This window comes from Gracilinanus agilis, chromosome 3 (assembly GCF_016433145.1).
Source record: "Gracilinanus agilis isolate LMUSP501 chromosome 3, AgileGrace, whole genome shotgun sequence".
Taxonomy (NCBI): domain Eukaryota; kingdom Metazoa; phylum Chordata; class Mammalia; order Didelphimorphia; family Didelphidae; genus Gracilinanus; species Gracilinanus agilis.
In genome coordinates this window covers 190,153,438-190,166,737 of record NC_058132.1, presented here as the reverse complement: position 1 = coordinate 190,166,737, position 13,300 = coordinate 190,153,438, and positions in this window count along the sequence as shown.

Below are 13,300 nucleotides of genomic sequence, written 5' to 3'. Positions count from 1 at the left end.
TTCTGTTGCAAACACCTCTTCTTTCACTCCAGGTATAGCCTAACTACCTTACCATATATCCCAGCTACAGCAACTCTATGTCCCTCCAAACATCTTAACTTTCTTGTTCTTCACTACTATATTTCTTCTGCTACTCTTTCAAGAATCATTCCTTCTGATGGAAGAGAGAGAGAGAGAGAGAGAGAGAGAGAGAGAGAGAGAGAGAGAGAGAGAGAGAGAGAGAGAGAGAGAGAAGTAATAATTAAAAATAACAGGACAAAGTCCTTGTTTTTGGTAGAAAACAAGATCCAAGATGCTAGCTAGATCAATGGTCAAGGGCCAATGGTCAAGGCTTCATTTTCTCAAAAGAAGTATAGATGGGCAAGTGCTTGATTTCACTCATATCTTCTTCCCTCATCCAATAACTCCCATCTAATTTAACCATTTATATACCATAATATATCACTTCTTTATAATAGTGATTTTAGATACCTCATAACTATAGGTTTACAGATTAGTTAAAAAGGTTACTCTATTTACAATTGTAAAAATAACTTAGGGAGCTGTCACTAAATTCTCATCATGCTATGCATAAGATTTCAATTATAAATGTCTTATTAAGATGAAAATTGAAATTATTTTTGGTACTTTTTTACTTATTCTTCACTTTTCTCATTATCGATTTTCTCATCCTAAACACATATACATCCTTTGACTAGAAGGTCCCATTTTACTTACGTTTTTTATCTTAATTAGGAATCCTATTTTAGGCATTTTATTATCAAATTGCCTCTAGAATGCCTCACTTACTTGGCTATGATTTCCATTTTCCTCATCTCCATATCTTTCAAATACTAATGGAAAAGAAGACGTTATCCTATTTCCTCCCATTCCTTGAACTGAGCCTCCTCCACTTTTTCTTTCATAAAGAAAAAAAATTTTTTTAAAAAGATCACAGGCTATAGTAGCTGGAAAGAATATTAAGAATCAATAGGTCTAGACCTGGGAAAAAACCTTACATCTTCTAATTTTGTTTCCTCATTTTACAAAGGAAAAAACTATGGCCCAGGTATGTTAAGTGACTGACCCATGGTCACACAGGTAGTGAGGATTAGAAGTAGGAATTTACTTTAAGAGTTTGAAGTTGGAGCCAAGGCTCTTTACACTATTATAGGACACCCACTGTTATATTCAAACCCCTTCTTTTTATAGCTATGGAAATCGAAACCCTGAGAGATAAAATGGCCCACACAATATCAGGCAAATAGCAAACCCAGAGAAGAGATTCAAATGTAGAATTTTTTTATGGCAAATCCAGTGCATTTTTCATTCTACTAGGGTACAAGAAGCTACATTGGGTATATTGCCAAAAGAATCCAATAATAATGTTTATCATCATGATTATCTAACCATACAGAGGCAGCTTTTAATTTGTTTTTCTATTTTACATTATTATTATATTATTATTAATATATTTTCTATATATATATATAAAATATTTTGTTTTCCATCTTCTACAGCATATTTCCCTTCTATAAGCCCCTCTCCCTCCTTAATCTTCACTCTGTCTATAGGATTGCTTCCCTGTTGCTTACCAAAACAAACGATGTTTCCTCCATCCTTAAAAAAAACTCTCACTTGATCTAATCATCTCATAGTTCACTTCATTGTCATTTCACTATCTTCCAAACACTCAGTGGTCTGGTTTTCATTTCTATCATTCAACTGAAACTCCTTTTCTCAAAAGTTAACAGTGGGGCAGCTGGGTAGCCCAGTGGAGTGAGAGTCAGGCCTAGAGACAGGAGGTCCTAGGTTCAAACCCGGCCTCAGCCACTTCCCAGCTGTGTGACCCTGGGCAAGTCACTTGACCCCCATTGCCCACCCTTACCAATCTTCCACCTATGAGACAATACACCAAAGTACAAGGGTTTAAAAAAAAAAAAAAGTAAAAAAAAAAGTTAACAATGATCTCCAAATTGCCTAATTTAATGGCCTTTTCTCAGTTTTCATCCTTGATTTTTTTGCAGCCTATAAGTCTAATGATAACCATTTTCCTCCTGGATATTCTCTGTTCTCTAGGTTTTTGTGACACTGCTCTCACTAGATTCATTTCCTTGCAGACTGATTGCTCCTTCTCTGTCTGCTTTGCTAGATTTTCATCCAAGTCTTATCCAATAACCATTGGTGTCTCTCAGGAATTTATCTTCAGCTCTCTTCTCCTTCTATATCATCGTGTTTGTTGAGCTCATCAATATTCTAAATGATTATATACATATTGTATATTATAAATATGATAATCTATGTAAAATGTGTGAATATTTATAAAAATATAAATTGCCAAGATTAACAAAAGAGGAAATGCAATACTTAACTAATCCCATCTCAGAAAAAAGAAATTGAACAAGCCATCAAGCAACTTCCTAAGAAAAAATCCCCAGGACCAGATGGATTCACAAGTAAATTCTATCAAATATTAAAGAACAACTAATCCCAATACTATACAAATAATTTGAAAAAAAAACAAGCAAAAAAGAAGACTTACTAAATTCTTTGTATGATACAAATATGGTACTGATTCGCAATCCAGGCAGATAAAAAACAGAGGAAGAAAACTACAGGCCAATAACCTTAATAAACATAGATGCAAAAATATTAAATAAATACTAGCAAAAAGATTACAGCAAGTTATAATGAGGATTATCCACTATGACCAGGTGGGATTTATATCAAGAATGCAAGGATGGTTTAATATTAGGAAAATCATTCACATAATGACCATATCAATAATCAAACCAACAGAGATCACATGATTACCTCAATAGATGCAGAAAAAGCCTTTGACAAAATACAATACCCATTCCTATTGAAAACACTAGAAAGTACAGGAATAGAAGGACCTTTCCTCAAAATAATAAATAGCATATATTTAAAACCATCAGCAAGTATCATCTGCAATGGGGACAAGTTAGAATTCTTCACAATAAGATCAGGAGTGAAGCAGGGATGCCCATTATCACCTCTATGATTTAATATTGTACTAGAAACACTAGCAGTAGTGATTAGAGAAGAAAAAGAAATTGAAAGGATTAAAGTAGGCAATGAAGAAACTGAACTATTGCTCTTTGCAGATGATATGATGGTGTACTTAAAGAATCCTAGTAAATCAACTAAAAGACTAGAGGAAATTATTAACAACTTTAGCAAAGTTGCAGGGTACAAGATAAACCCACATAAATCATCAGCATTTCTATATATTTCCAACAAAATTCAGCAACAGGAGTTAGAAAGAGAAACTCCATTTAAAATCACTCTAGACAATATAAAATATTTGGGAATCTATCTGACAAGACAAACACAGGAATTATATGAACACAACTACAAAACACTTCACACAATTAAATGATCTAAATAACTGGAAAAACATTAATTGTGCATGGGTAGGATGAGCTAACATAAAAATTACAGTCCTACCCAAATTAATCTACTTATTCAGTGCAATACCTATCAAACTATCAAAAAATTTTATAAAAGTAGAAAAAATCTGTTATATTTGTTGAAACAATATTTTGTGGGAAGCTGAAGATATGCCAGTGATCAGTAACCTGCTGAACTCACTCCTCCCCCACTGACCGGCTTGAGTGAGAAGGGAGGGGCACAAGCTGGCTGAGTACTCCTTTTTTTCTCACCCCTCCCACCAAGTAGTTAGAAAACAGTTGGAAATGGTGGTTGATCTGATATCTTCTGGCAAGGCCAGGCTAAGCTAATCTCTTTAAGTTGTTAACTTTCTCAACTTATTTTCCCACAGGTTTGACTAGGGGAAAATAGGAGAAGCTTGATATCATGTAATTATCAGAGACAGAAAGGCAGATCTGACTTGCATGGGCCACACAGCTGAAAGAAGTTGTGAGTATTCCCAAAATAATAGCCAGGCACAGCTCCCAAAAGATGAAGGTTTACTGTTAAGTGAGGAAGGGAAGGAAGGGAGGTTTTGTCAAAGGTAAGATCAGGTCTGGGAAGCCCTAAACTGTTAGGTTGGAACAGCTCCTCCCCCCAGGAGGGAGAGTAGCCTTTATATCTAGCTTGCCCTCAAATCCTATAATTAATCTCTTCTAATATCTAAATAACTAAATAATAACAGTTGTGCTATTGCTGGAAAGGTCTAGTTCAGCTAAACAAGCTAGCAGCAGGGAAACTTTAATGGCTATGGATAGACATCAAGCCCAAAGCTTCCTAAGCAATCAAGAACTGGGATCAGCAAGCAGAGGGATCTGCTCACTTCCAACCCCAAGAACCAACTGCCCTCAACTGCCTTAAACTGCCACCTCACCCAGAGTTATCTAGTGGGGAGAGGGGACCTAGAACTTACACTTTATACAACTTTCCCATTTTCTATTTTGTGACTCCTCTCTATGATAGAAATGCTCTCTCTCTCTCTCTCTCTCTCTCTCTCTCTCTCTCTCTCTCTCTCTCTCTCTCTCTCTTTCTTTCTCTCTGCAAAGTTCCTATTTCCTCTTTCTTAGATACATTCCCTCCTTAAGAAGTCTGTTTTGACTGAATAAGAAGCAGTACTTTTCAACCAATGTCTTGATTTATTCAAATCCATTCCCACTATAAACGCCATAAATATGGTCATTTATACACTCTAGAAATTCAGTGATTATATGGTGAGAGGCCTTATGTGGAGCCTTCAAAGAACTTTCGAATTAGTCTTGTGAATATCAAACATACAGTTGAGATTATCATACATACCAAGTTAAGTTATATTATAAAATTTGCTACTCTCCTGAGTCTGCAAGGGCCCTTGCTGAGGAAGCAATCGGTATATTTTAGGATGAATGGGAAATCATTAAAGGACAGGGAGAAAGAAGGTAGTATAGGGAACTATAAAAGAGAAAATGAGTCAAGGAAGAACAAATAAAAAAAAAGTAAGTTAGTAATTTTTGCTTAAACAGAGAGAACAAAGAAGCTTGAGCAGGCTTTGGATACAGAGAGAAATAAGGACAAAGAAGATTAAGAGAGGACATTGAAATCTACAGTCTGAAAGCTGCATGAATTTTATTGACATCAAAAGACAGGATCATTGAAATCTCTATGTATCTAATCCTATCCTATCTTAGAATACTAGAGTTTCTGGTAAGATTTATTTCCTAAAATATGAACCTAAGAAAATTTATATCTTTAGAGAAATAGAAAAAGAGCAATTAAGATGATCAGCAGTTAGATTTATGTCTTAGAAAAGTAAAAGAAAAATCCATAGACTTATATATGAAAAACGTGAGAAGAGAGGAAGGAAATAACTAACCAAAATTGGATTATATTGCCATACCAATCAAACTACCCAAAAATTATCTCATAGAGTTAGAAAAAATAATAACAAAATTCATCTGGAAGAACAAAAGACCTAGAATATCAAGAGAATTAATAGAAAAATATGAAAAAAAGGATGCTTTACTGTCTTTCAAAATACATTATAAAGTGGCAACAATCAAAACAGTCTGGTACTGGACAAGAGATAGAGTGGAGGACCAATGAAATAGATTAGGCACTCAGCACAAAATGATAAATGACCATAATAACCTAGTATTTGAGAACCCAAACATCCATGCTTCTGGAAGAAGAACTCACTATTTGACAAAAACTGGAAAATAATATGGCAGAAATTAGTCATAGACCAACACCTCACGCCACATACTAAAGTTAAGTCAAAATGGACATATGATTTAGAAAGAGAGTGATATCATAAACAACGTAGGAGAGTACAAAATAGTCTACCTGTTATCTATGGAAACATGGATGAGGAAAGAATTTAGGTCAAAACAAGACATGGACAATATTAGAATATATAAAATTGATAATTTTGACCACATTAAGTTAAAAATTTTCTGCAAAAGCAAAAGCAATGAAACCAAGATTAAAAGGCAAACAAAAAACTGGGGAAAAATCTTTATAGCAAGTCTCTCTGACCAGGGTTTCATTTTTCAAATATATAGAGAACTTATTAAAATCTATACGAATACAAAGCATTTCCCAAGTGACAAATGTTCAAAAATTATGAACAGGAAATTCCCAGATAAAGAAATTAAAACTATTTTTAATTTTATGAAAAAATACTCCAAATTGCTATTAATTAGAGAAATGCAAATTAAAATAATACACACCCATAAGACTGACTAACATGACAGAAAAGGAAAGTGATAAATGCTGGAGGAGATGTGGAAAAATCAAAGCACTAACACACTGCTGGTGGAGCTTTGAACTGATACATTATTCTAGAGAACAATCTTGAACCTTGCCCAAAGGGTCAATAAATTGCATATTCTTTTGTTCTAGATCTGTATCCCAAAAGGATTAAATATAGGAGAAAAGAACTTACCTGTGAAAAAAAAAATTTAAAGCAGCTCTTTTTGTGGTAGCAAAGAACTTGAAACTGAAGGGATGAGCATCAATTGAGAAGGTACTAAACAAGTTGTGATATATGATTAAAAGGGAATCATACTGTGCCATAAAAAATAACAAACTATGATCACAAAAAAGCTTTGAAAGACTCATATTAAGTGATACAAAGTGAAGCGGGAAGAACCAGGAGAATGTTGTACACAAGAACAACAATAATGTATGATGACCAACTGTGAATGACAACTATTATCAACTAGGAAAGGATCCAGGACAACTCTAAGAGAATCAGGACACAAAAAAAAGGTATATCCATAACTATAGAAGAAACAGGTGTCTGAATGCAAATTGAAACATACCAAATATGCATATTTTATATATTATATCTGTATATATGCACACATATATATGTATATACATGTATGTAAATTTTATGTATGTGTATATGTATAATAAAGTACTATTAGGGACTAGGAGAACTGCATTTGAATCCCAGATCCAAAATTTGTTTGTGTGACTTTGAGCAAATCCTTTAACTATTCCCAAATCTTAGTTTCTTCATCTATTAAATATGAGGCTAGTTTGCTCTATTCACTTACTGTGAGAAAATCATTTTCTAAGCCTTTGAGTAGTCTATAAATGTGATTTATTATTATTAAGATTATTATAGTTGTTGTTTAAGATTAAAAGCCATATCATCTCATAAACAGGTCAGGGGACAAACCTGCAGAGAGTTTACACAAGACTCAGTTAACCCAAGACCATTTTTTCATGAACCTGCAAAAGATGATGATGGTGACTTGCATTTATATAGGACTAAAGGCCTTTAAGATTTGCAAATTCCTATAAGTCTTTTCAGGTTTATAAAGTACTTCATACATATGTGTGTGTGATATATATATATATATATATATATATATATATATATATAGTATAGTAATCTATTGTCATCCATAAGAAACTTGACCTACTAATGGGATTCTACCACTTGAGTGACTCAAGTACCATGTGAGGAAATGAAAATTGTCCTTAAGATGAAATTAGACTGAAGCTGGACCTCAGTAACAGAAGGAATCCATGCTGGGGGAAATACAGTTTTAAAAGCACCCTTTAAAAAGGCTTTCTTTCTTCGTTCCTTCCATCTTTCCTTCCTTCCTTCCTTTCTTTCTTTCTTTTTCTTTTTTTCCTTCTTTCTTTCTTTCTTTCTTTCTTTCTTTTCCCTTCTTTCTTTTTTTCTTTCTTTCCTTTTCACTCCTTTCTTTCTTACTCTCCTTTCTTTCCTTCTTCCCCTTCTTTGTTTTTGTCATTAATATAGTGCTTTAAAGTTCCAAAAGCATTCATTTATATTTTCAAATTTGAGCATCACAACAACCATGAAAAGTACATAATACACTATTTTTCCTTTTTATTTTTGTCATTATTGTAATTTTATTACAATATTGTTTTTATTATAATTTGTATTATCTTGTTAAATATTTTAAGTAAAAGTATTATTCATAAATTAATCTGTCCTCATAACTTTTTCCTGCCTTTCTGCATTAAGTTAATTTTTTTAAATAAAAACTCTTATACCTTCTGTGTTAGAATAGAAACTAAGTATGAGATCCAAAGCAGAAAAGTGGTAAAGGCTAGGCAATTGGGATTAAATGAATTGGCCAGAGTCACAGAGGTAGGAAGCATTGACTCCAGATTTGAACCCAGGACTTCCCATCTCTAGGCCTGCCTGTCTATCCACTGAGCCACCTAACTGCCTCTCCGCATTAAGTTAAAAAAACAATCCCACAATACATGATATACTCTGCTCAAAAAAATAACTTCCCATGTTAGCTAGGCCCAAAAATGTATGTATCTTTCTGCTTTTTAAGTTCATCGCCCCTCTGTCAGAAAGTGAGTTGTATATTTAATATTTTGAACTCATAGCTGAACATAATTCTAAAGTCTTTCAAAATTGATCTTCACCATATTACTCTTATTGTATAAATTGTTCTAGTACTACTCACTTTATTCTGCATCTGTTCATTAATGCCGTTATAGTTTCTTCTGAAACTGCTTTATAATGCAGTACTGTCTTTACATTCATTTATCACGATTTGCTGAGCCATTACCTAATAGATATAGATCTCTTTTGTTTCCATTTTTAGCTACCACAAAAAGAGCTGAGGTAAATATTTTGACATATAGAGATCATTTCCCTCTTTCTTTAATTTCTTTGGGATGTAGGGCTAATAATATTGGTATGTCAAAGGGTATCAACAGTTTTATAATTTTCTGAGCATAGTTCCAAATTGCTTTCCAGAATGACCAGCCCACATCACAGCTTCAACAACAATAATGCACTAGTGTACTTATTTTCCCTAATTTCCTCCAACATTTGCTATTTTTCCTTTCCTGTCATCTTTGCCCAGATATGAACGGGAATTCAAAGTTGATTTAATTTGTGTTTCTCTAACTACTCTTAATTTAGAGCATTTTAAGTGATTTAAATTTTTTTTCAAGAGTTGATTTTCAAGATAACCCAAAATACGACTAATGATGACTTACATATCAAAAGTGCTATAAAAGGTATTATCAAGGATTTGTATGAGAAAGAAAAGGAGTAAATCACCTAGGTAGAGGGAGTGATACTATTTGGACAGCCCAAGCATTCTAAGAATATATACAAAATACATTTTGCTAAAAAAGAAAGCAGAGGAAGAACTTTCACATGTAGAAAGATGTGAATAACAATCACAAAGGAAATGCAATTTCTATTGGTAGAGGGAACACCCACACTGATGACATTACAGGTACATAAAGGTAAGAAAGACTGTAAAAAATAATCTTAATTTTAGTAATCAGAGGACATCAATATTATTCTAAGCTCAGTTCTATTACACTTTTTTTTAAACCTTTACCTTTTGTCTTATAGTCAATACTGTGTATTCGCTCCAAGGCAGAATAGTGGTAAGGGTTAGGCAATGGGGGTTAAGTGACTTGCCCAGGGTCACACAGCTGGGAAGTGTCTGAGGCCAGATTTGAACCTAGGATCTCCGTCTCTAGGCCTGGCTCTCAATCCACTGAGCCACCCAGCTACCTCCCAGTTACTTTTTTCAGAAACTATTTCTGGGAAATCATAAGAGAGGCAATAAGGTTAAACTATTTACATTCTTACATGAGAAAATGATACTTATAATTCCTAAGAATTTTATCATTATTAGGGCAATTAGAAGGAGTATACATAAATAGAAGGCACAAGCATGAGTTGAATATGACAGAATGATATCTAAAAAAGAGTAATACACTGGGAGAAGGGGAAGAGATAGAGAGAATGGAGCAAATTACCTCACATGAAAGGGGGGTGAAAGAGTTTTTATCATAGAGGGGAAGATGGGGGGAGGTAGGGGGAGAATGCTTGAATTTTAGAAAGGAAAGGGACAAGAGAAGGGAGGGTCTGAGAGAAAGGAAGATTAGAGTAGGTGGTGTTTAGAAACAAAGACACAGTTTAAGATGGGCAGGATGAAAGAAGAAAGAGTAAGATAAGCAAGGAGAAAATAAGATGGAGAGAAATACGTTCTAATAAGTGTGAAAAAATTACAGCAAGTTTCTCTGATAAAGGTTTCATTTATCAAATACAAAAACATATTTGAGACTATTTTATAAGAAATCACATCATTCCTCATTTCATAAATGGCCCAAAAATATGAACAGGCAGCTTTCAGATGAAGAATCAAAGCTATCTATAGTCATATGAAGAAATGTTGTAAATTGCTATTGATTAGAAAAATGCTAATTTAAAATCACAGAGACACTACTTCACACCTACCTGATTGGCTAATATTACAAAAATGGAAAATTATAAATGTTGGAAGGGATGTGGGAAAATTGAGTCATTAAAGCATTGTTGGAGGGGTTGTGAATTCAGTCAACTATTTTGGAGAGCAATTTAGAACTATGTCCAAAGAGCTATAAAACTATACATAAGCTTTTCCCCAGCAATTACCACTTTTAGATCTGTATTCCAAAGAGATTTTTTAAAAAGAAAGTTATATATTATACACATGTATGTATATATATGCATATATACATATATGTTATGTATATATATATATATATGTTTACAGCAACTCTTTTTGTGGCGGCAAAGTTTTGGAAATTGAGGGATGCCCATCAATTGGGGAATGCTAAACAAGTTGTTGTATATGATCGTGATGGGATACTATCATGCTATTAAGAAATGAACAGGATGCTCTCAGAAAAACTGGGACAGACTTGTATGAATTGATGCAAAGTGAAATAAGCAGAACCTGGAAAACGCTGTACACAGTGACAGTGACAATAATAGTGTACAATGATAAATTGTAAAGACCTAGCTGTTCTCAGCAATACAATGACCCAAGACAATTCTAAAAGACATAAAGAAAAATGCTATCCATCTTCAGAGAAAGAACTGATGGAGTCCAAATAGATAAAGCTTATTTCTATAAATTTTATTTTTCTTGTTTTGATTGTTTTCTGGTGTTTTCTTTCACAACATGACTAATGTGGAAATGTTTTGCATCACTATATTGTATAACCTATATCAAATTGCTTCTTGTCTCAGAGAGGGGGGAGAAGAGAGAGGACAAGAAAGAATTTGAAACTAAAATTTTCAAAAATTGAATGTTAAAAATTGTTTATGTAATTGGGGAAATATTTGTTTAAAAGCTATTTCAAGAAATCAAAGTCATCAATAATCATATGAAAAAAATGTTCTAAATCACTCTTGATTAGAGAATTGCAAATTAAAACAATGCTGAGGTACCACCTCATACCTATCAGATTGACTAATATGGCAGTTAAGGAAAGTAGTAAATGTTGAAGGGGATGTGGCAAAATTGGGACACTAATTCATTGTTGGTGAGGTTTTGAACTGATCCAACCATTGTGGAGGGCAATTTGGAACTATATCCAAAGGATTATAAAACTGTGCATACCCTTTGACTCAGTGATACCACTACTGTGTCTGTATCCCAAAGAAAAATAAAAAGGGGGAAAGACCTACTTGTACAAAAATATTTACAGCTTCTCTTTTTGTGGTGAAAAAGAATTGGAAATTGAAAGGATGTTCATCAATTGAGGAATGTCTGAACAAATTGTGGTACATGTTGGTAATGGAAATGATAAGCAAGATGACTTCAGAAAAAAAACTGGAAAGATTTGTAGGAACTGATGAAAAGTGAAATAAGCAGAAGTGGGAGAACACTATACACAATAACAGCAATATTGGATGATGACTATCTGTGAAAACTCAGCTACTCCCAGCAAAGCAATGATCTGGGATAATCCTGAAAGACATATGACAGGAAATGCTATCCACCTCCAAAGAAAGAACTGTTGGAGTTGCCTTTCACATCAATGTATCTAGTTTTATTTTGGGGTTTTGGTTATGTATAAGTGTGCTCTTACAACAATGGCCGATATGGAAGTGTGTTTTGTATGACAACAAAAAGTTTTTAAAGCTATTTCCAAGTAAATTTTATGTCTATGAATATTTTACATAGTAGCCACTAGAAATTAACATGTATGGATAGTTTGAGATCAATCAGATAGTAAAGGTGAACAGCACTGGTTCTAGAGTCAGAAGTGCTGGGTTCAAATTCTGTCTCTCATACGTACCCCCTGTATGATCTTTGGCAGGTTACTTAGCCTCCTTTAGTCATTTCCCCATTCCTAAAATGATGTGGATATACTAGGTACTTTGAAGGTCCCTTCCAACTTTAGAGCTAGGATTTTATTATGAACTTGACCTCAGTTATGGCTTTCATTGTATTTTCTTTACATATATACAACATTAACAGAAAGACTCACGTAATGACATTCAACAGAGATTCATTTCTGAAAAACTCTAAGAAATTTCTTCTTCCTGATCTTCCTTTCTAAAAATGGATTTTCTAAAATTTGAAATTATTCGAGATTTTAGGATAAAACCAATACTTTCTAAATACACTTTTGATGCCTTTTAGAAATGGTAATGAGGGGTAAACATAGGTGTTAGCTCTGACATTCACAGACACTCAAATGCTCATATAGGTGATGACAATAAGTGAAAAGAAATTAGGAAAAAGCCTGATAATATCTTATTCCAGTAAATTTGATACCTTTTTTAATTCTAGTTGTGGTTATGAATAGTAATCCTGGAATTCACACCTGTTCAAATCTGTATGCATGTATTTATAATGTGAGTACAAAAAGCATAAAACTAAACTAAAGCAAGATTCAAAGCAATTTAAATCTCTAACTTGATTTCATCCCCCCAAAAAAGCAGAAAAACATGACAAATAATGTTCAAATCATCTCCTCAGCTTTAGAGAAAATAGGGGTTCGCAAACCTATTTGAATCTCCCATCTATTCAAATCCATATTTCTGATCCCCTACCATCTTATACTTTTCCAGACCATGCCACATAACACCTGAGTAAAATAAACAAACAAAACATTAAAAGGAGCAGAATAGCAAGATAATAAGAAAGTGAACCAAGTGGCAAATATTCTCCACACCTGTAAAAAGATGACTGTGACTTCTCATTGTCCCCAGGACAGATGCAAGCCAAATCTTCATTCAATCCTCCTTAAGTTAAATCCCCCACTAAGATGTTTTTCCTGGAGGTGGCCACTGGGCATGCTACAGCTTCTTGGAGATATAGGTAAAAGTTGAGTACTGAACAGATACCAAAAGTGGATGAGCAACCTTGAAAAGGGCTTTCTCTTCTCCTTTTTCAAGTCTGCTTTACTGCAGTTACCCCTTTCCTCACTACAACCTATATGTATGTGTGTATGTATGTATACGTATGTATATATATATACATATGTGTGTAATATACTAGTCATAGCCAAAATATTATAACTGGTTTACATGTATGTGTAGTTTATTAGTTTCATTTATTAGTAAATTATACATGTAGTAATTTTA